The 22,115-nt window shown below is 33.9% G+C and overlaps 1 pseudogene; it reads left to right on the top strand.

The window, feature by feature from the left end:
- Positions 1-22,115, top strand: part of LOC131064570 (sodium/hydrogen exchanger 8-like) — a 260,405-nt pseudogene that overhangs the window by 160,719 nt on the left and 77,571 nt on the right.

A 22,115-nucleotide genomic window follows, 5' to 3' on the forward strand; every position in this document is an offset into this window, starting at 1 on the left:
GTTTAAGGCCCAAGTAGAAAATTTTTATGGGAAGAGGATTAATGTCTTAAGGTCTGATAATGGAGGTGAATACACTTCAACAAGATTTCATAATTTCTGTATTGAGGTGGGAATTAAGAGGGATTTTTGTGTTCCCTACAACCCATAGAAAAATGGGGTTGTAGAGAGGAAGAACAGGTACATAGTTGAAGCAGCTAAATCCATGATTCATGACCAAGACCTCCAAACCTTTCTCTGGGCAGAAGCTTCTAGAACAACAATATATGTTCAGAATAGATGTTCTCATCGGATATTATAAAATATGACTCCAGAAGGAGCCTTTATAGGGGTTAAGCCTGAATTTAGTCACTTAAGGATCTTTGGTTGTCCTGTGTATGTTCATGTTCCTAAAGATAAAAGACCAAGTTGGAACCTTCTGGAAAGAGAGGAATATTTGTGGGCTACAGTGAAACTTTAAAAGCCTACATGATTTACATTCCAGGTCAGAAACGGATAGAGGTCAACAAAGATGTTACATTTGAGGAAGACGTTGCATTGAGAAAATCTAAAGGTTCATGCATGGAGATAGATGATGAAGATCAAGAGACCCCTCAAGACATGGCCATTGATCATACTCCTGCGATTCAAAGGGAGTTTATTGAACAATTGGAGGCTATTGATCCAATTGAACCTTTGGAACCTACTGATGGTCCAAGAGGCATTGTCATAAGCAAGAAGAGACCTCTTTGGGATAGGAAAACTACATAGGAAACAAAAAAGTTTGCAGCTCCTAGAGTCACCCTCAAAGAAAGCAAAAGACCTCAGAAATTTTCAAGCTATGTTGCATTAATGAGTAATATAATTGAATTTGAACCTTCCAGTGTTGAGGAAGCTTCAAGTTAGCATGTATGGAAAGATTCTATGGATGAATAATATCAATCCATTATTAAGAATGATGTTTGGGACATTGTTCCGAGACCTGAAGGAAAATCGGTTGTATATTCCAAATTTCTCTTTAAGATCAAGCTTGCAGCTAATGGAAGTATTGAGAAGTACAAAGAAAGATTTGTGGCTAGAGGAACCTCTCAGCAAGAGGGAATAGACTATGAATAAACCTTTGCTCTAGTTGCTCACTATACTTCCATTAGGACCATTATTGCCATTGTAGCAGCAAAATGATGGAAGTTACATCAGATGGATGTGAAGACAACTTTTCTCAATGGTGTAATTGAAGAAGAGGTCTACATTGAGAAACATCAAGGCTTCATGATTCATGGGAAGGAGTCTCATGTTTGCTAACAAAAGAAGGCTTTGTATGGCCTTAAGAAGGCTCCTCGTGCTTGGTATGAGAGGATTGATCGATACTTGATGGGCTTAGGCTTCTTCAAGAATGTTGTAGATCTAAATGTTTACTTCAAGGTTATTAATTTGTGAGACTCTTATATTGGTTCTTTATGTTGATGATTTATTTATTACTGGAGAAGATCATCTCATTGATAAATGTAAGAAAGAGTTAGCTTCTGAGTTTGAAATGAAGGACCTAGGTCTTATGCACTACTTTCTAGGATTGGAGGTATGGAAAAGACCCAGTGAGATTATTCTAAGTCAAGGGAAATATACCATAGATATCTTGAAGAGATTTGGAATGATGGACTGCAAGTCTATGTCTACACCTATGGAGACAAATTTGAAGAAGTTAAATGAGTCTACTGCTAGTTCAGATTTGATAGATCCTACCATGTACAAACAATTGATTGGCTCATTGATGTATTTAGTCAATACTAGATCTGACATTCATTATGTAGTGAGTGCTCTTAGCCAGTTTATGCCTGAGCCAAGACACATTCATGTAGTTGCAACAAAGCATATATTGAGGTACTTGTGTGGCACTGTAGGATATGGGTTGAGATATACTTCTAGTGCAAATTTGAATTTACAAGGTTACACGGATTCTGATTGGGTTGGTAGTGTAACTGACAAAAAGAGCACACCTATTTGTTGCTTCAATTTGGGGTCTACAATGATTTCTTGGTGTAGCAAGAAGCAGTCTTCTGTGGCACTAAGCATTGCATAAGCAAAGTATATTGCAGCATGTGTAGCAGCTCGAGAAGCAGTGTGGCTTTGGAAGCTCCTTGCGGGATTTTTTGGACAATCGATGGAGCCTACTATCATTCATTGTGATAATCAGAGTTGTGTGAAACTTTTTGTCAACCCTATGTTTCATGACAGAACAAAACATGTGGAGATCAAATACCACTGCATTCAAGATATGGTTCTAAGGAAATCCATTCACCTGAGGTACATTAACACTGATGATCAGATGGCCGATATTCTCACCAAGGCCCTTGCCAAAGTGAAGTTTGTGCATTTTTGAGACAAGCTTGGAGTTGTGGAGAATGAGGCCTTTGCTGAGAGGGAGTCTCAGCATTAGTGATTTCTTGAGATGTACTTTAATGCATTCTTCTCTATGAGAGAGAAGTTTGAGGTGCAAGCCCTTGTTAATGCATTCTTCTCTATGAAAGAGAAGTTTGAGGTGAAAGCCCTTGTTCCACCCTCTAAGAGAAGCCATGGTGGATGTCATGTTGAGAGACTCCACGACAACATCACTTGTGTTTGATCACCCTCTAGGAGTAGCCATGGTGACCGTCATGATGAGATGACGACATCATGTTGAGTGACTCTATGATGGGCACTTGTGTACATATTCATTTCCATACATGGGAGTAGCCATGATGGATGTCATTACGTTGAGTACCTCCATGATTAACTATGTTCCACCCCCTGGGAGTAGCCATGGTGGATGTCATTCCATGACACAGATATCAACAAGGATTCTTTCCTAGCTAAGAGGAGTATTGATGTATGTATCTGCAAGAGTCACCTTGATCAATTTCATCAAATATGTAATTAGCCTTCAACTTTACATATTTGGAGTTGTCTGATAATTAATAAAGTGCAATTTATTTGTTTGATAAACAAATATATATTTATTTAAGGGGGGGCGACTTTTGGAGAAGTCTGCCACCCTTATGAAAGGTCATCGTGTTCTATTGAAGGGTGGTCTTGGTTTTTATAGTGCCAACCCTTGATGAAGAGGCATCTACGTGTGGGTATAAACAAGGATCAGTTCCCTCTCCTTAAGCGGTTTTATATAACACACACAACAGTTCGATAATACATAGCAGTTTGATCTTACACAATAGATCGAATATCTTTGTTAGCAGTTTGTATAGTAGTTCGTGGATAACATAGAGAAGATTGATTCACACAACAGATCATGTATCTTCAAGTTTGAAATGTTTCATACATTTAGCTTCAAGGAGTGAAGCGATTTTTGTAAAGACATCTTACTATTTGATAAATACAATAAGAGACTTTTGTTGCTGGGTTTTTCTCCCTCATGTTGGAGGGTTTTCCCAGGGTATATGTTGTGCAAATTTGATTAAATTGTCTTATATCTGCATTCTATTAATCTGATCATAAAAATTAACAATTACAACTAACACCTCCTTACATTTAATTCCATCCAATGAGAAAATTACAAGTCCTTGAATACATGTCCTTTTGAGGAGAGGGGCCAATCAAATTAATGATATAACATAACCTTAATGGTACAATTTACAAGGAGTAGATGATGACATTTCATTCAATGCATTTACATGTCCACTTGTTGATGAATTGGGTTCAATGAATCCGAACATGTTGACTTATCATCATTTGATTTGATTGAGGTCAATAGGCACCACATCAACTTTACACTCCTTGTAACTTTGATTCTTATCACAAAGAAGTGCTTTCATTTCTAGCAATATTTCTTGATACTCAACATTATTCAGCCTTTGATTGACTGTGGCGATTCACATTCCCAAATTGCATCAACTTGATCATTATTCTCTATATCTCCTTTGAATCAGTTTCTAACTTTGATTAACTCTTCTTAAACTATCTTCCTTGCCCTTTCTTTCTCATTTCATCTGAACATCTTTTGCTATTCTCCTTCTTCATGTTTGGAATTCTTTATGATGCTTTGCATTTCACATAGTAATCCTTCTTGATGTTTCTTGAGCTTGTCCTTTTCATAACTCAATCTTCACATTTGGAATCCTTCATCTTGGACGTCATCTTACCTTGATCTTCATTTCATAGTTGAGTGATTCTCTATATTGTAACTCTCTCCATGTTGTAATGTCTTCTGTTGGTGCGTCTTGATTTCATCTTGCATTGATCTTATTGAGTCCTTCACCTTGATCTTGGATTTCTAAGGGAAATCCAAAGTCATTGTAGAATCCTTCGTCATAAAGTAATGTACTTCTTTGTCCTCATATTGGATTTCATACATTCCCTTGCATCAAACCTTGCAATCACTCCTTGAATTCTTGATCGTCTTCATGTGAAACAATGCTTCTTGGTGATCTTCTTAAACATGTTGATATTGAAGTGTGAATCTTGAGTCGTTCAACATAGAGAAATTCGCTTCCTTGCATTACTTGGATCTTGACCTTGATTTCCTTGTCCTTGAGCTCCTCTACATTGTAATGTCCTTCTCCATGTTGTAATTGCATTGCTAAGTTGCGATGTCTCTCTTTGATCTTCATCACTCGATCAATCTTGAAAAAGAAAGACAAAGCACCTTGGATTAAGACTGTGAATGAAACCTTATGTTAATTCTAAAACCCTTAAATGAAATGCAAGAGGATCATAATAAGATAATGAAAATTAACTTCTTGCATTCTTAATTTATTTTGAAGAATTCTAAATGATATTGCATGACAATCCTTCTTCAAGGGGCAGTGAAACAAATTACACCTTAAAATATCATCAATATTTCACAAAATTTGCTTCATAAACCCTTTTAAAACCCTTCAAATTAAGAATTCTTGTTTCAAATCTAGAAATGATGACTTGAAACATGGAAAATGCTTGTAAATCACTAATTTTCTTCAATAGCAACACCCCTTGGTTTGAAATCTGACTCTTTCGCATTGAATTCACCCTTGATCTGATGGAATTTAACCCTTAATGCTGTTGGAATTCACTTGAATCTGAATCTAAATGTCCTCCTTCCTCACAAATTCGCACCCTTGCTGGAAAATTTGCTTGAATCTTCTCTTGATTTCTCGAAACTCGCCTTGAATCTACTGAGAAATTCACAAGTATTCTTAATTTTGCTTTGAATTTGGTTTGAATTCATGTTGAAATGACATTTTGATGTTCACCTATATAGGCACCCCATGCTAAAATCACAATCGCCTAATGAAAGGTTGGCCTAGTTTGCATTTTAATTTGTTTTTTGAATTTACTTTACCTTGATGTCAGGTCGACTAGGTTCAATTTACGCCTTTTCAAATTATGAAACGTTCATTATTGTCATTGGCTTTGTCTGATTGTTTTAGAACCTAAGTTTTGTACAAATTAGATTGTAATTGAAAATTTAAAAACTATTAACATTTGATTATTGTTCATGCACCATGAAGTATCTATTGTGCAATGCAATACTCTATGAATATCAATAACAAAATCCTATATATGGCAATTTATGGGCTAAACTATTGAGTGTGGAAGTTTAAATTATACTAAATATTAGGGTACATTGGTACACATCATACATCTCTTGTCTTGTGTTATGTAATATTGGAGATATTTTTGTATATTTTCAATTGTCAAATGGTAAAGAAATACACAGGTTAATTCATTATGTCATAAAAAATGTGACATATTGAGCTTTGTAATTACTATTTACAATGATTCATTCATGGGTGGTTTCTCCTATATTAGTTATATATGACAAATTCTATGTGGAGGTCCACTTATCAAATTTGAATTCATAGATTTATTTTTTCAATCTGTATAATGTTTTATAAGTTGTGACTTTTCCAAGAACATTATAATTATTATTGACTTCATACAATTTTTTCATGTTGAAATGTTTGCAGTGGAGTGGTGATTGCTGAAAGCATACTTCGTAGCGGTAATATTAAAGGTTAGGCGATTTGTTCCATTTCTCAGTATATTTAAAATAACTCAATCAACAAATGACTCTGGTGATAATATTAGTAATGGTTAAGTTATTACTAACTAGTGTCAAATGGCATTGTCCTATGGACTATTGAAACTTAGAAATGCTCAAATGTTAATGTTTCATGTTGCAAAACCATTTATCGATTGTTTAAGCATCGTATGTTGTAATAAACAAGTGTACACATTTAATCAACTTGTAATATGATTAAAGATGATATAAAAATAGTTTTAGCATTGTTGTGACCTTAATCACACATCGCCCCATTGCAACTGGGGACCCTTAGTTTTTGCTTTTTTGGGTTTTAAGCCACCAATTTTTGTGGGTATAGGGTTAGGGGTTTTCAAAGAGTTTTTCCATAGTCCTTAGGTCAATTGGATCAATTATGATCAAATAAGAATTTTGACATCTCAAAAGTGCTAAGGCAAACTAAAGGACGAAAAACGCAACTGCTTAGGGCCGATTTTGACAACTTCCTATTTTTTTGGAATTCTGCTTTTTTGCTTTTTGCTCTTTGCTTTTTGCTTTCTTTTCAGCCTTTTTGAAAGTTGACCTAGGACTGGGTCATTTAGGTCATGGCAACAAGGTTCCTATCTTCAAAATGAAAAGTTTGTACCTCCAAGGTAGAAAAGCAAGGGAAAAATCTCTAGACAAGGTGTTGATCCAAAAAGTTCCAGATGAACATGACGATGAGAAAGAAAATCCACTGAGGTTTATGCCAAAGATGAAATGTCATGGAGAAAGCAACGTCCCTAGAAATGGTGAACTCCTCCCATCATGGAGAAAGGAACATCTTGAGACATCATGAAGTCCACAATGCCTAAAATGAAATGGCTTGTGCCATGGAAAACTTTGCCCGAGGTCAAGAGAAGAGTGTCTTGTGCCATGGCAAACTCCAATCAAGGAAAAGTTGAGAATGGCTTGCCAATACATAAAGTTTGCCAAGGAAAGGTTGAAAATGGCTTGCCAATACACGAGCTCAGCCTTGACACTTAGCAAGAATGTCTTGTGCCATGCCTAATTCCACACAAGACACTAAGAAGATGTCCTGACAACAAGTAAACTTCGCCCAAGGCATTAAGAAAATGTCTTGTCAACCCACAAACTCCGCCCTACACATAGCAAAAATGGCTTGGTAGCAAGTGAATTCCGCCCAAGGTTAAAAGAAAAATGTCTTACCAATATAAGAAGTCCACCTAAGAAAGGTTGGAGATGACCTAACAAGAAGTAAACTCCGCCCAAACACCACAAAGAATGTCCTAGTAACAAGTGAATTCTGCCACAATGGAGAAAGAAATGTCTTGGAAACCCATGAAGTCAACCACCATGGAGAAGGAAGTGTCTTGAGACATGCCAAAGTCCTCCTAGGAAAGGTTGGAAATGGCATGGTAATACATGAACTCTGCCCAACACTTAGCTAAGATATCTTGATAGCACATGTAGTCTTTCTAGAAAAGGTTAGACATGGCTCAACAACACACGAAGTCTACCAAGACATGAAGAGAAACATCCTAACCAATGGCAAAGTCCACCCTAGGTGGATAGGTAAAAATTTTTGGCCAAGTATGAAAAATCAAGGAGAAATTCGCTCAACAGTTAGGAAAATTTTCAACTCATGCCAAGTTCGCCTAGGAAGAGAGAGAATCTAGGAAGATTCCTTGCTAACACATTAATCTACATGGACAAGATAAAGATAAAAATTGGCTAATTATAAAGTGGTTCTATGGAAGAAAGATGGAATATTCTTTTGGAATCTTCTAGAAGGATCAAGTCGCCATCTTTAGGAAAGAAAATCAAGGACAGAGGGATGAGAAAGAGACCAAGTTCGTTGAATCCACAAAAAAACATAAATATGCTAAAGAAGTTCAAACTTCTTGGCCTTACATTTACTTCAACCTTTCATTTCACTTTCATTCCTTCTCAAGTTAAAAATTAAAGAGTTCTCTCCATCAAGTTCGAGAAGAAAGAATATTTTTGAAGAGGAACAAGAAAATTTCAAAGTAGAACTCATGTGGAAGGAACAAGGTCTTTCCACATGAGTTCTTATATTATTTACCTACTTGCTTAAAATTATAAATACATGGGATTAATTTGTAGAGGTACAGTGGGAAATGGTAAAAATGAAATCAAGGCACATGATTGTTACCCACAACTGCAACTTCATGAGAATTCCCATGTCAAGCGAGTAAATGATGCATTCTTAATGTATATCACTAGAATATTGTAAGGAGGAACTCATCGGAGGTTAACTCAAGAAGCCAAAGAATTAATAAGTAGATTTGGATCCTGGTTTATTCAGTATCCAAGATTCACATATTTGAGAGTTCAAGGATTTATTGGATGTCCTTAGAGACTTCCAATTTATCCCACCAACAAAATGATACGGCTTGAAGTTCTAAGATGGCTAGAGACATATGAAGGCTTCCAGAGAGCAAAACACAAGACTAGAATTTCTTTTCCATTTTTTCTTGGAAAAATGTTACGATCCTGTTCAACAACACAAGCAATTGAAGGTGCAAGGATAGATATGCAGTGGTATTCATTTATCTTCTACAGATCCATAGCTAATTTTGATCCTTATAATCATATTGGTTTAGTAAATGGAGAAGAACACAAACACATGATGGATCTTGAAGACTTTTGGGCCAATGTAGTAAATGAATTTCACATTAGAAAGAGAATGTGGTCAAGATTACCTGTAAATTTGATCAAGACAACTAAAATTTTCCATGTACTTGACTAGTTGAAAGATGATGGATAATACACCCAACCAAGATATGATGAGAAAAACCCAATTTCCATAATGAGATGGTTTAGTCCTGAGCTGGCTGACTTGGCTACCCTGATGAGGCCAGTCATTAAATATACACAATTGTGGACTGATCAACAAGTCCAAGAGTTGAAATGAAGAAATATGCCTCTTCCTTACAATTTGATGGGCCTTTTGGAGTCATGTTCTTCTAATAATGATGAAGCATCCCAAAGTGTTGAGTCACCAAAAAGTATAAATTCAAGGAAGAGAAAGGAAGCCGCTGAGATTTCTGCAAAATCAAAAGGAAAGAGAATTGTAAATGAAGGAGCTGCTGGAAAGAAGTGAAAATCAGGTCAACCTCATTCTTCCATCAACACCACATCCAAAAATTTGAGTAGTACGTTGGGATAAACGGTGAACAACTGAGAGGGGGGGTGAATCAATTGTTAACAGATTATAACTTTTAATCCACTATATAACCTTAAACAGATCAAGTACCGATAAAGCGCAAACAAATACTGGTAAACAATACAACTTAACAATTAACTAGATAATCAATGCAAAGCAACTATACCACATAACACCATGATTTGTACGTGGAAAACCTAGAAAGGGAAAAACCACGGTGGGAAGCCTACCCACAATCAGATGATACTTTTGTAGAAAGTATGTGTTACAATGAGGGGCCTACACTTGCAGGAAGACACACTACCTAGAGCGTACTACTCATTACAAAAAGAGTCTCACTGACTATAGAGAGGCTACAACCTTCTCAAGATAAATGGACAACAATCCAATAGAGTGAATTGCTGGAAATAGCATCTACTATGCTTGATTATAGTCCTGGTTAAGCTTAATGTCGAAGGACTAAATCCTCTTTTGAAACCAATCCGATCACCAATGATCGATCAACTCCTCTGCCTGAATGATATTACAATATTCACACATTACATTCCTTGACCATGACCTTTTCAATAACCATGATACTTTACAAAAAGTTTCTACCTCTTATTTATACAAACCCTAAGGCCTAAACCAATTAGGTCGACCACCTAAAGATATTACAATAATATCATTACATAATTCCTTATTACAATGATATGCCATGTCGGCTTAAGACCAAACCAATAATAACAAATACATAAAACATCTTGAATCATCCAGGTAACATGTAGAGTACACGCTAGCATGATACTGGTCCATAACCTAGATAGGTACTAGACCTATTCTGGGTCCACCACGCCAAATCAATGTCTTCAAGCAATTGAAGCACAATCAACGAACATCTTCAACATCCTGAAATCCTCGAAGAAGCTGCACCAACACCAATTGTGCATCATGTCATGATTCCTCAATGAAAGCTCTACTGGTAAAGCCTTAAACCAGTGTCGGTAAGGGTTTACCAGTGTGTATGATAACACCCAATTATCAAGCCAATACCAACTAACCAAAACATGCTTATGGAGCATATAAAACATGAAATCCAATATACTTTACTGATCCAAACATGCCGGAAGTGCCAACCAGATAATCTCTTCTGCCGGTAACACTAGATCTTATATTGGTAACCTGTCTGTCGGTAACCATCCATATCAACCAGTGTAAATCTGTCTACCGGTAACAGCTAGTGTTGACATCAATGACAAAACATCAATGCCACACATATCCATAGTGCCAACATAGTATATCAATTCCTGAGAATGAACTGCTAGATGAGATGAAAATACCTTCCCCAATTCATGAAGAAAGAAATGTGAAATCAATTCAACAAGAGGTTTAAGAGCAACCATTTTCTTTAGATACAAAAATAATAGAATTAGAAAATGACCAGATGGATATCCTAGATGGAGGATTTTAGGAGGGAATGATTTCCGCTCTTCAGGGAGTTGAAAATAATCCATATGATGAGAACAATCAAGAAGATGGAGGCATTGAGCAACCCACAATTCTTGATTGGCTAAAAGAGAGGATGAAAGTAAAGGCACCTATGGAAATTTCAATAAGAAGATGACACAATAGATTTTCTAACTAGATTAGAAAAGGTTCCAATAAAGAAAACAACCAAGAAATATTCCTTGATCCAAAGAGACGATGCAATAATTCATTCAGTTCAAGTGGTTGTACCAAAAGTTGATAGGGCAAAAGAAGATATTACTTCTAGAGAGTATGAAATAACAACTATCAACTTGGGCCCAACTACTGAGAAGCAAGATGTTCAAGAACTGGATAATTCAGTCATGACAATCAAGAAAAGATTGGATAAAGAAATAGAAAAGAAAGAGGAGTTTATAAAAGAAAATGAGCAACTAAGGAATTATATCTAGCACTTGACCAATCCTATTGCTCAAGGAGATGCAACGATTCCCCCACCTTTGTCTCTTCCATAGGAAACAATTGAAGATTTTGAAGAAATGAAGGTGACAACTAAAGAAGCTAAGGAATGGATGGAAAACATTAATAATGAGGTTGTCACATTCATAGAGGAATTGATATTGACACATGGGTAAACTTCTTCATTGCTATCTAGAGTTCAAGATATGGCAAAAATGTGGGAGGATCTTCAAAATATTCAAGACAAAATAATCCCTTGCTTAAAGGTGTTGAAAGGAATTCCCAAGCAGGAATGTATAGATGGATAGATAATTGCAGCTGGAGATATCTACGATTTCAACACATGGTATTGGTCATTGATAGAAAGAAATGAAGTTTTGGAGAAGTAAAGGTTGATGGTGTCAAAATTGAAGAGATGATTTTAAGGAAATTCAGAATAAGATTTTCTTTGTGACTGTTGATGTGCTTGGTAAAGAAGCGATTCGAGAAAACGAAATGAACGTAGAAAATATGAAGATCAAAGCTCAAGAGAATTTTTTCTTTCATAGGATCGATCCTTAAGAAAAATTTGATTAAGGCAGCCACCTTCTTTTCCATCAGGGATGCCTTTCAGAAACAGGCATTGGATTGGGAGAATGTTTTTGCCACCTATGTTGATGACTTTATACGTGATTGAATTCAAGATAAACATGTTGCCACATGTCATCATGGAAGAGGTTAATCCTCTTGTGTCTAGGTTCATTGAATATTCCACCATAGAGAAGGGATAAGGATGCATTCTTCTAGAAGAAAGCTCCTTGTGCTACATGTCTTTTTTTTGTTTGCTCTTATTGAATAACTCTTGTAAACCCTATTTAGGGTGTATGTGTCTTGATCTCAATCATTGATCTCTGTTTGATCTAGGCCTTTCGTTCATTTTAAAAAACTCTATATAAACCCCCCTTCTCTCATTTGTATAGGGAGATTGGTGAAATTGTTGCTTAAAATTACCAAGATAATAAAGTTCATTTGCATTTCTTTGAATCTCTATGTTATCTTGTGGTTGCATGGTTTCATATTTTCTTCAACATAAAATAGAATATTTTTTTATAAAGTTGTTAAATGAATGCAAGATTTGATAATATTGGTTGGTGAAATCAGTGCTCATACTTTTAATGAATAGATGATTTTTGTTCATTGTGCAAATTATCCTAAGTGTATTTTGTGGATGTTTAACTTCTACTTTGAATAAATATTGTTCATTTTGATGGTATTATTCATGGTATGAAAATTCTAAGCACAACCCTTGAAGATTGCACCCACTTTGTTTAGTTGTTTAAGTTGGTGAGCCGAAGCGTGGTTTAATTTCACCCAATCACTACCATCTCTTAAATTCCTAGGAATAGTATAAAATTCCTAAATCCTTTTCCTTTTTACCTTTTTGAAGTCCAAAATCGAAAATCCCCAAAAAATAACGTTGAAAGTTTTCATTGTGAATGAAATTCCTAAGTTCCCCTGGATTACCAACAAACATCACCAAACGAGATATATCCAACATTAAAGTTGCTAGTTCGCAGTTAAAACATTGGAATTTCGCCATATGATCTTCTTTACAATCTTAGCATGTGAGATGATTTTATTCAAGAGAGGATAGTGTCTTTTGGACATTTTTATTCTGTGTTCCATGTGTCATAAAACAAGCACCAACAAGCATACTAATTGATTCCATGTTTTCCTGTAATTTTTGAGCCCTCCTTAAATTGTTCGAATTTATGTTATTGGTAGAACTTACAATAATGATGTTTTTCCACCCAAAATTGTAATATTTTACCCATTCTAGTAGTATATTCTACATACTATATATCTTTTCTCCATTTATTAACATTGGCAATATGTTATACCATTTTATATTTTATAATAAGACAATTTGCTTTCAAATTCAAATGCAGGTGGATCTTGGGGATATCTTGTTATTCTCTATATTTTTCTACAACTATCCCGAGTATTAGTTGTGGTTTTACTATACCCAGGATTACAATATTTTGGCTATGGTTTGGATTGGAAAGAGGCAGTTATTCTCATATGGTCAGGGCTACGTGGAGCTGTAGCATTAGCATTGTCCTTAATATTAAATGTAGGTTATTCTTATTTTACCATATAGAATTAATAGTTTTCTCCTTCAGTGCTAAATTGCATTTTCATATCATACTATTTTTTCTGTCAAATGTTGACTCAATAGTATTTTTCATTTTTTGGTTGAAAAAATGTTTGATGTTCATGAATCTAGATACTTTCTTGCAAGCATTGCCTGTTTGAGATACAACTATTTTTGACTCTTTGAATTGTGTTAGCATTTTAATTTGTTTCTTTTGAGACAACACAAAACTGAATGTCATACAAAGATAAACCTCTCTTCAAACTAGAAGGTTCAAAGCTAAACACTACTCCTAAACTTAAAGATATGGTCATCAATGGGGTTTTGCATAAAAGAAATGTCTGAAAATGAACTTGTCTTTTTGGATGTTGGAAATTGAGTACAAGACCTGAAAGATTCTTCTTTCACAAACAAGGTTTTTTATGATTAAGACTTGCAATTGGTTTAATAAACTAGTCAAAACATACATCTACAAAATGCAAGACTTCAGAAAAATGAACACTTAAAAACACACAAAGTTTCTTGCTAAGATATATCACAGTATTGATATAAAACTCAACATTGTTCTTCTATTTAATTCACTTTAATAAAACCTTATACACATAACACACATGAAACTCAGATCAATACTCTCGAGTGACAATCTTTGTAGCATAATCTCAATTTCAAATTTTCTTTTATATTGTCAGTTCTGATTTGGATCTTAATTGGGGTTCATTGATTGGATTTGTGGATCCACTAATTTCATTTGGGGCTTGGGTTTGTGTATACAAAAACATGTAAAAATATAAAAGTTTGTATTACCAATTTAGAAGTAAGAATATAGGAAATGTATCCTTTTATAGTGCACGATGTTAGGCGATTCGTTTTTGGTTCTATGAGTTGCTTATAGTAATATGAGACTATCATGTACTCCATGTGGGAGGCACATAATTGTGCTACAAATGAGACATACATAACCTAGCCCCTGCAAGATTTCAACTTGTGATTTCTCTTTCAAGAGTACAAATTCTCAAATAGTAGGCCAACTCAGATGTACATAACTATTAATATCTTTATACAAATATATTTTTTAGTATTTAAAATATATATATATATTTATAAACCTTATAAAATATTAATATAATTAATATATAATATAATAATAAAATTAATTTAATAAATATTTAAAAAATAAAATATATAAATATTAATAATGTAAGTTCAAAATTATTACTTAAATATTGATTTCTAACTTAATTTTTTGTTCTAATATTAAACAACCAATATCAATAACGACATCAAGTTCGACAAATAATAAATTTCTTAAAATAATATTCGTAGCTAAGATGTTCATTATTTAATATTAAAATAATGAAATTAGGTCTTCATAACTTTAAGTCAAAAGATCATTAAAAAAATTAAAAGAAATCTGCAGGTGTTTTTGCATGAAGATTGTCAGACGCGGTTGATGAGCGGCATTAAACCTGTACCCCGTGATGACCTACAGGTGGTGTTTTGATGTATTCTGATGCGCTCAGGAAAACTTTGAAAGACTTGATATATTATGTTGCTGATGTTGGAAATCAGGAAAAGAATCGGTGACTGCAGCTGCAAATTCCTCCAAAGCTTCAATGTTCGAAAAGCCCAACAAAACCATGGCACGAAAATGACCATCATCCAACCTAAAACCCAAAAAAGAAAGAACAGCAAAGGCACATCAGCAAAACCCAACTCTTCATTATTGACACCAGTGTTGTCCTTGTTTGCCTTACATCTATCCCCTTAATTAAAGGACTACTCCATCAGTGCTGAAGCATGCATTCTTTCCATCCATGTGACCAAACATGATTTTTCAACTCCTAGGGGTGCCTGAATGGCATGCTTGCCATCTCAAAATGCTGGGTGTAAATATCAAGTGACCAAAGCACTGGAATATGGCAGAACAACGGAATGAGGTCACACCTCTTCATCATCATGTATGTGCTTTGGCAAGAGACACACCCTTTCACCATTAGCATCCTTTGAAAGAGTGCAACTCTTCATTATTTCCGCCCTTTTAAAGAGACACAACATTTCACAATCAGATCTGCACTTCTGATTCCCAAGTTATCTCCCCTTCAAATGAGTTTGTAAGAACCCTTACCTATTTTGCCTTAAATTTTCGATTTTAACCTATTGGCATTTTGTCAAACAGTTTGTGTGCAAAGTCTGGTTTTGTTTTCTGAGTTCTGATTCCTGGTTTGAGTACGTATGCTCTGATACCACTATAAGAATCCTCACTAGTTTTGAACTCAAATCTCATCAAAACTTCACAAGCTCACAAATAGACATTTGGATAAACAGTTGTCTGAAGTAAACATTCAGTAATTATCACTGATTTCCTCTGAGCAATTTGTCAAACACTTGTATGATCATAGCATTATGAAATAATCACTTATATTACAGAGACATTACATCAAACACTTAGCATGCCACCTCTTGTCACAGGCGAACTCCCTATTCAGAACTTGTATTTCTTCCTGAGCTTAGGAAACTATTTGCATAGATAAAAAATGATCAAATGATAAAAAGCTCCCTCGACTATCTTTATAAAGTCTTCATAAGTTAACCAATAAAATTTTTAAAAGCCTCTTCAAACAACTACCGGCTTCATCTTTAATTTTTTTTGATAGGGATAACTTAGGCATATAATATTACTTGCCTAATATTAAACAATCTCGCCCACCGCCATGAGTCGGCCTAGGAAATAATGAAGTCATGACTTAAATGGCCCCACATGTCTTTGATTATCAAGGAAGCTTTTGGAAAATAAATTCAAATTCCCCTCCTTTAATAAAAATTTGAACATAGGTAAATTAAGCAATAAAGTGACATCTATTATTTAATTTATTTATTTTAATTAAATTAATTGATAATAAGTTATCTATTTAAATAATATTTGTTTTTGAACAATTTAATAAATTGTCACTTTTAAAATTGGGGACATTAGAGAGTTCTCCTCTTTCTTTTATACTTCATATTTAGAGGAGTCACAATTTATCGTTTCATGTCTTTTGACCATTCATTAACTTAATCAAATTTTAATTATATTCTTTTATACTTTAATTTAATTTTTTATTTGTATTCTTTTGTATTTAATTGTATTATTATTATTATTATTATTCATTATAAAATTATATTTCAAAGTGGGGACATTACAATTTGTGCCTAGAGAGGAGGAGGCATTACAATGGGAGGAAGAGCAACCATTAGTAGATGAGGTGGTATAAGTTTATGGTGAATACAATTCGCTACTGCATGCAATCCTAAATGAAATCACACTCCACCAATATATGACTCAACGTAGGGTCAAAGGGACACAACAAGAACACAAATCATGTGGCCCGCAAAGGGAATATCAAATTGTCTTGGGAAAACTCACTTTTCCTTACTTTAATGGTAGTTGTAAAGTGTAATGTCCCTTAATGTTAATATTCAGGAATATGGGACAATTGACTTAAAAAAATCAATTGTAAGGAACTCCTTCGTACCAAACTCTAAATTCTTATGAAATATTGATACTACTAATAACAAATCCTTAATAGAATGATAATGTATCAATTTTGAAACATAAAATTATATTTTATATATATATTGCAAATAACAATTTGTGGATAGGATGATAGATCATTGTTGTACATCAAATATGACTTGAGGAATTGTGAAAATTATGGATGTTCCTATCTGCAAAAGTATAGAGAGATCTCTACTCTTCTCGGTGTGTCAACATGAGGTGTATGCTATGATCTTTCTTCTTGCTGATAGCAATAATGCTATGGAGTGTTGTGTTTGATATGGCGATAACAATGTGTTGTGAATCTTCTTCTATCACCTATAGTGATGTAAAATTATTGTTGTTTCTAATTATGACTTGGGAAATATACAATGTATTGGGGCTTTGTCTAATGTAAATAATGTTTGGCTTCATGCACACGATATTGGGCCTTCGGCCTTGCTCACACGAGCTCTTCCAAACTAAAATACGAAATTATATAAACACAATCGATACTGTTGGAAGTGATTATGATTGTCTTCTTATATGATATATTTGGAGTGATAAATCCCTTGGTAAGAAACACATCCCATGTCCTTTAATACTTATATTTCTTTATACAACTATTAATCACACCTCTTGGGATATCATTAGGGTTTGTACACTTGACTTATGATGATAACAAGTATCGATTCCTTATTACGTTAGTAATTATGGTAACCATTGTCAATAACAATATAAATCGATGATCACTCTTTATAATCTCTTCATGTCATAACCATAGTCTTAAGAATGCTTAATGGTAATCTGAATCATCTTTTTTCTCAAAACACACCTCCTCATATGGTAGTTGACTTCATACTACCCAAGACGTGGATATCATTCAATTTCCCGTTGCCAATATTATTCCTTAGCATTACTCGATATTCATTACTTTTTGTTGAGTGATAAATGACCTTCCGGTTACAACCTTCCTTTACTCACCATTTGACAATCTCCCTTAAACAAATACTAGCACATGCACCTCAAGGAGGTGCAATGGTTACGTCAATAGCAAGATATAGTATGGTAATATATTGAAGGGGAGGGGGTAAAAACTACAAGAAATTTAATAGGTATGTTATGGTAAATGGTTTCACAACATTATTTTACCATACAATGGAGGACAATTAAATTTAGAGGTTGATGGTTATTGATATATCTTGTTATTGGATTTGATACAATTCAAGCAGATTTTTAAAAAAGAATGATTTTTATAGCACAAAGCTTCTCTATGACACATGAAAAGCATTAACTCGTTACATTGACAATGTATAATACATTTATAGGTGCTTGATGACATGTTTTTGTGATATATATCATTTGTCTTTAAGACCCAAAGAACAAAAGCAACATGTTGCCTTCATATTGTTGAGTGGAGTGTAGTTTGGTGTCGTCGATTGATATGTTTGCTTGAGTTTTGATGTTTCCTCTCTGTAGTTGTTTTTTGTCATTAGTTACTTCAAGGTCGGAAGAGAAAGCTTCTTGAGTCTCCAAAAAGACTCATTTCCAATGTGGTTGAATTGTAAATTACTTCCTCCATTGAAGTGTCTAGGGAGAAGTTCTAGGAGCTCAAAGGCATTAAATACATTGTTGTCAGTAGGGCTAGTAAGAATGGTGACATATTAGCTTGAACCTTGTTAGGGTAATGAAGAGTTTCTAAAGTTTATTCTGGATTTTCAAGAACATTACAACAAGAAGTACCATGTGTAATGTCCCCAAATTGGGATTAACCTATTTGTGCCCAAAATTGACTCCTTATGACATATTAGCTTGTGACTCCTTATGACATATTAGCTTGAACCTTGTAAGGGTAATGAAGAGTTTTTAAAGGTTATTGGATTTTCATGTACATTGTACAACAAGTACCATGTGTAATGTCCCTAAATTGGGATTAACCTATTTGTGCCCAAAATTGACTCCTTATGCCCTCCCCGAGATTGCTTGTCCTCAAGCAATGACAATTTTAATTTTCTGACCAAATAATTTACAATAAGAGGGTCCCAATTCAATCCTTGCAATGGAATTCGCTTCTACTATTACCTTAGGTTGCAAATTAAGTATGTTTTTTCAGTACCCCTCAATAACATAGGGTTTGTAATTTTGAGGTAGGTTTTCTCTTACTTGCATTATGTCACTTGTATCTCTTCAAATCATAGCAAGGGTTGTTTCCATATATTGAGATGAGAATGAGAAGTATAACAAACCTTTATGACCTTAAATACAATGTTTATATCTTTTCGTTTGTAAAACAAATAGCTTCTTAATTGATGATAGTCCACACAAATGATAGCTATCTAGGGTGAAATAGTAATACAAAATAGAAATTTGATGGTGTTAGGAAAATGTTCACCAAATTCTGATTGTTTGTGAGGGTTGTACTTTAATACAATTGTTTTGAGAGAAGGTTTAATATTCCGAGTAAGACTATTTAGTGTTCATAAAGAAACTTGACATACTGACATATCACTGTATACAATCTAGTTTTGTACCTTATTAGGTTTCAACTTGTTTCAATCTTTAGCATGATCTCAATGATGTTAAACTATGTGTGTTAGTGTTGAGCATATTTGGAGATGATAAGCACAAAGAGTATCATGTATGGATTATGACCACTTTAGGGGAACATAGATGATGTTTACTCTACCTTTATGCACTATTCATGATAGGGTTTAAATGTATCACAAATATATTGAATGACTAGTATTATCTCTATCTGACAACATTCTCAACATGTTTCATTTATCTTTTATGACAATTTATTGACAAACTTACTATACTCATCAAGTTCTAATACTATTACTTCCCTATTTGAGAAATTGTACTCTCAAACATTCTTCCTTCCTATGAGTTTCCATAGCATTGTTGTGTTCAATAATCCCTATGTTGTTCTTTCCATGTTATTATGAAGATTGGACCTAGCATGTTTGCAGAAAGAAGGGCCTTGATGATTAATGTTAAGGGTTTGCATCTTTTAATGACAGTGTTTAATTAGCCACTTTTGCAAAGGAGACGATCTTCAAGAGTTGATAGTCGTATAGAAAGAACAAAGGGTAGTAAGATAGGTCTTCTAGGGAGTAAGAGACAAGATGAACAAAAAAGGACAAAAGACAATTTATGATAGTAATAGTGAATGGTTTCAAGTTCTTAAAGTTGGGTAACAAAGTTTCAAGGACATTTAAAAGAAAAGAATGACATTATAGGGCAATTTATAGGGCATGATTTAGGGTAATTTCCCAGGTGGGGACATTACAGTTTAATGGGAAAGATCCATTCTGGAAAGATCTCCATTTCTCCATGCAAGTAATGTTACAATTTCACCCAAGAAAATTTACAAATTCAACCAAGAAAATTCTTAATTGAAAAAAATTGCAATACAAAAATCAAAGAAAAACTGATTTTTTTTCTTGTACAAAATTTTCAATGCAAATCAATATGTCCAACTGTAAACATTAAATTGACTACATTGTGGCAAGTAGGGATTAATAAATATTCTGAGCATACATGCATTATAAATGTATAACTGAAGCGACAGGTAGGGATTACTAAACATTTTGAGTATACATGTAGAAAGCATTTGAGAGTCTAGTGTAGTAGACCCAACAAAACAATTTTCCAAAAGATGCAACTTTATTCATCAATTTTGAATATGTGAGAATCAAGTTTCACCCATCCATATGCACAACAATCTCTTATTTGTCAAATAGTTGTTGGTATAGCATGAATTACATATCACTCTTGTCTAGACATTTCTCACACTATATTATAAATTTTGAAGAATATGTAAGGTATTTAGTAACTAGAAAAAATGTGTAAGCTTCTTATACAAGTCTACCTTAGTATATAATCTAGCAAGATGAACCTTACATTGCAGATAATTTGGGCAAATAGTTCCTCTTTTTATATCACCTATAACGTGCACACGTTCAACTTTTTGGTTGCATGCTTACGTGTCAACATCACAAGTCCTTATTCATGTACAATAGAGTGCAATACAATTATTTTCTTGTATTTAAACCTTTTCCATCTAATTATGAATAAATATCAAAACATCTTGACAAGACCTTTTAGATAATTTTTTCTTCAAACTATTTTTCCCTATTTCCTCTAACAACAAGCTTAGTCATGATGAAATATATCAAAAGGCCCATGTAGTACAAGTAAACAACTAATAATTGAAGATTCGATTTGAAGAGCCAGAGGGGCATATCCTTAAGATCATGTCACTACAAGACATGGCTACAAACTTGTACGATCAACATTTTTGTTTGTATTTTGAGTTTGAAAATTTAACCTCAAAATTCTTGAGGTTTGGACTCCAAAAATAATTCTAGAAGAGTGCAAATTTGGTTTCAAGGTTTGATAATAGGGAACTTTAGATTTCAACATTAATTAGCAATTTGTGAACATACATATTTAATCTTAAAGTATACAAAATATTACAAACTCAATATTTGGAACCCACTTACCATCCTACAAAATATACAATTATTTTAACTATTTGATCAAATGACTTTTTAAAGTTTTTGATCTTCTTGTTGTAGTTGCATATGTAGTTTTTAGTTTCAAACAAGCAAAGATGCACTATAGGGAAAGATAAATGGGGGAAAAAAAATTGATGTGGGATTTAAAGGGGACTCAACACATCTGAAGATTAAATTTGAACCACCTTGGAGTTTGGGATCCTATTATGAATCTACATATATGTTGTAGATTGAGAGAGGAAGCCCAAAGTAGTGTAACTTTTAGGTTTGGACTCTTGATGTGAGCTTACCTATGGTGTGTTGCATGGAGATGTATGTTTCCTATCCTTTCATTTTTTAATTTTTACATATTATTTTCCTTGGTGCATTTTCAACATTTTAATTCCACATGTTTTCAATATCACATGGCTTCACATGTGGTGACAAAACTTGTGTAAATTGCTTTATTGTTGTATAAAAATTTTGTGTTTTAAAAAATTGTTGCTTGCATTTTTTAGGTAATTATTACGTTTACATACACAAGTCTAGAGCTCAAGTCTATGTGTGAATTTGAACTTGGTTTGTGAATCTAAAATTTACCAATTGTTTTGCCTAAAATATGTTGGAGAGCTTTTACCAATTCAACTTTATAAAAAAAAAAAAGATAAAAGATAAAAGACAATCATGCAATATACCTAAATGTCAATGTAAGAGACAATGAAATGATGATATGCTCAAATGATAATGTTATGACACTCTTAGACATTTTCTAGATAATTTATCTTTATGTAAAAATAAATTAGGGTTTCTTCTTAAATATAACACCTAGAGCACAAATTAACAAATTTAATGTTCAAATTGAATCATAACAATTAGTTGAAGAGTGT

This window comes from Cryptomeria japonica, chromosome 8, assembly GCF_030272615.1.
Source record: "Cryptomeria japonica chromosome 8, Sugi_1.0, whole genome shotgun sequence".
Lineage (NCBI taxonomy): Eukaryota > Viridiplantae > Streptophyta > Pinopsida > Cupressales > Cupressaceae > Cryptomeria > Cryptomeria japonica.